This window comes from Melanostigma gelatinosum, assembly GCF_949748355.1.
Source record: "Melanostigma gelatinosum genome assembly, chromosome: 6".
Lineage (NCBI taxonomy): Eukaryota > Metazoa > Chordata > Actinopteri > Perciformes > Zoarcidae > Melanostigma > Melanostigma gelatinosum.
Window position 1 is genome coordinate 7,995,962 of NC_136639.1, and position 3,733 is coordinate 7,999,694.

Consider the following 3,733-nt stretch of genomic DNA (forward strand, 5'->3'; position numbering starts at 1 on the left):
CCACCTACCCACCGCCCACTCCCAGTCAGGTGAACGTCCCTGACAAGAAGCAGGGGGAGTGGAGGAAGTTGCAGGTCAATTAGCAACTTAAACTCCCACAGCACACAATGTAGAGTAGATCTTGGCGATAAGAAGAGCTTGAAAAAAGAAAAAAAGAAAAAAGGTGTCCCACTTTCCAAAACACTTATTCACAAAAAATAAACCCTGTCCAGTGAGGTTCCCGTTACTGGCAAACTAGCCAATTCTCAATACGAGTCGGTGAAGATGATCATAGTCTCCATGACATGAAATTAGTGTTTCAATGATAAAGGGGAGGGCAATACAGTAATGATGTTTTCTGTAGATTCCACAAGCTTCCACGTTTCCTCGTTCCTTCTCGCTGTGCTTTACTCTTCCAGCATGCCGGGGCTTCTGAGCTCTGGGACGAAAAAGGTATCTCAACCCAGGGAGCAGTCACAGCCGATCACCTTCACGCCTATTGCACTTCAGTAGCTGACAAACCCTGCAAGGAAAACACACACACACACACACACACACACACACACACACACACAGAGAGAGAGAGAGAGACAGAGGTTAATACAACTTTTGCAGAAAACACTTTTCAATAAAGTGAGAAAAAATATGGTAACACAGCTATGTCATGAAACAAAGATGTGTTTAAATGAGATACAGACAACCTTATAGAGGGCTTTTATAAGCACTGACACACCATACTTTTCCCTCACACAGATATATAAACAAAGCCATGCGTGCCCACAGAAAGCACCATGAGGATTGGCCCATGCACTACTAACAAACTGGATATTGGGGAAGAGGAAGGATCACATCCCTGGTGATTGTTACCCCCTGACAGATTGCTAATCACAGCCAGAATAATACAAAAATCGACAACTAACAGGCAACGTTAAGACCATAACTTCTAACAACCAGTAGAAAACGGCACAAATGTGTCATAATGATGGAAATGACGAGCTATAAAAGTGTAAACAACATCATCCTAAAAATCTGCACCAGCAAGTTGACCATTGGCTAACTTAGTTGGGTTGCTATGGTAAACATGATGCAGTCAAAACACAGACTGTTAGCAAACATTAGCTGAGGAGCTAGCTGTAAACCAAAGCTGAATCCATTGCCGCATTGACAAACTGTTTCCTACGGTGCGGTTTACTCTCACCGACATGATATTACATGGCCAAAAATCTGACAACAAGCCTTCCCGCTTACTGCTGTTGTTTAGCACGCTACATTAAAAGCTAGCCAACGAGCTAACGTTGCGATAATGTTCCCAACGTTAGTCGCTAACCCCGACATGTAAACAGCACGAAACGAGGAGTTAGCCAGAGCTGCAGCTAAAACATAAAGACACCGGTTTCCTTTCGACAGACGTTCCAGACAAACACTAACCATCACACCGCAGCACACACGGCGAATAATCTCATTTTGAATGTCATTCGGTTATTAACGTGAGATCGCGGCCTTGTAAAAAAGGCACAATGCAACTTGCAGACGGCCATCTCGGCTAGCGGGCAAGTGCAAAAAAAAAATAAGACATCATAGCGGTGGATTGTGCAGCGCTACATGTTCTCCGGCCTCCTTCCCAGCGAGGAGCCTCTGCCCGCGGAGACGCGTCCCGACGAGCGGTCCCCACCTCGCTGACTTCCTCCCTCCACCAGCCGCCCTCCCACGTAACACTACAGCCTGCGGTGCGGAGAAAACAAGGCCGCTGGAGAAGCTAGGCCTCGGCTCCCCCCTCCGTACCCCCCACACCCACCTCCGCGATCATCATCCCTCACGTACCCCTCTCTCCCGCTACCTCTCGCGGTTCCCCAGAAAGCCCGAGCTGGTCCGGTTCTGGTTTCCGAAGGAAGCTCGCGGAAAGGCAGACCCGTGTTTAAAAAAAAAATCCCATGTTCCCCCAATCCGGCTTTCGCTGCTACTCACCGGAATTTCTTGTCGAGCCGCCGAGGAGAAGGTGCCAAAACCGTGCGAAACGGAGACAACAACAAGCCAAAAAATGCAGCCACAGACCAGGGGTTCTAGAGCCGACGCCATCTTTGAGTGAAACAGGAGCACGGCTGGTGGGGGAGGGGGGAACACTGAACCGTCAGGCAGGGCCAAGGGACCGTCTGCATGGTGCGAGGCGAAGATCCAGGGGAAGAAAAATCCACTGCAAGGCGCGGGGGGCGGCGGCGCTGTGCTGTTGCTATGAGAGGGGTGTGGATATTGCTTGAGCACATGAAATGGAAGAAAGGGACAGATGGTGGTGGTGTTGGAGGGGGAAAAAAGAAAAAGAGAGGATAGGTGTTCTCGCATTCTCTGCTGTACTACAACTAGGCCTACATAGAGGGAGATTCAAGGGAGCGTCTGCATTTTGCCCAGCAGTTGTAAATAAAAAGAAGAAAAAAAAATCAAAGCCAATGAGCGTGCCTTAACGTTAGAGGGTATTTAAAGATCAAAGTGAGACACCCCTCCACACTGCAGTCTATTGTAGCTGCTGTGTGTGTGTGTGTGTGTGTGTGTGTGTGTGTGTGTGTGTGTGTGTGTGTGTGTGTGTGTGTGTGTGTGTGTGTGTGTGTGTGTGTGTGTGTGTGTGTGTGTGTGTGTATGTGTGTGTGTGTGTGTGTGTGTTTTAAGCTACAGATGGGAACAGAGTCACATAGATCCAATCCTTCACAGATGATCAGATGTTACAGTGCAGCTATCCGGAGTATTACAGCACATGATAAAGCATGTTATTTTGCACAGTAGTCTGCTAATGCATTGCTCGTCAGACTGTCAAACAGAGTATTACATTTCCATCAAAGAAATTATGATTATGTAAACTGTCTGCTGTCAATCCACCTTGTTACATTTCATCCTATGACAGCTGAGCGTCACACATTTTCCTTCTAATTGATGTTCTGAGAAAGGTTTTTTTTTTTTAACAGCTCTCGGTGCAACATAAATCACAGCATCTGGTGACAGATGGAAGCAACATAATGTAAATGTATCACTGTGAATCTGCAGTGTGCTCAATTTAAAAGTAATTTGCACTTAAAATATGCTTAATACAAGTTGTAGATAATTTCAGGCCTAATATATGTTGTGGAAAATTAAAAACTACATTGTGAATCGTGAGACTATTAATCGTGGCGGCTCAGAAGACGCAGAGTTCTGCACAAGGATTGATAAACTATCACATGTTGCCCCGTATAGTTTATGAATATGCCTTGGGGAAATTTGAACAACTTTAGCACAGCCTTCTCATTCAGAAGAAAAACAATCAGAGGGACACCGGTTTTGCTGCTTCAACTTCATGATCACAGTGATACAGAGGCACTTGTGTTGGAAATCTGGCAGCAATCTTCCTTTTCTATTACAGGCTAACACTGAAAGCTCCCTGGGTGAAAATTAAATTATCTGCAGCTTTGTGTCAAATGATGCAGTACAGCAGTCCTCAGAGGCAGATTATAGTGTCTTATAGGGAGCAATTAGAACTGAGGTTTTCCCATGTTAGAGGTGTCTTGTGAGAGGGTGAACCGCTGTCAGCGCAGTGGTGATCAAATAAAACCGGTAAGGTCACACTTTACCCGCTGTTTGTCTTGCACTTCTTGGGGGACAGATAAATCACATTTCAACGACGAGGCACTAATTATAATCAGCGGCAGTGTTATTACACAGATAAATAGTGTGAAGCGTTAACACGTGAACGGCTATTAGTACGCATCCTGAGGACTCACATATTACATTA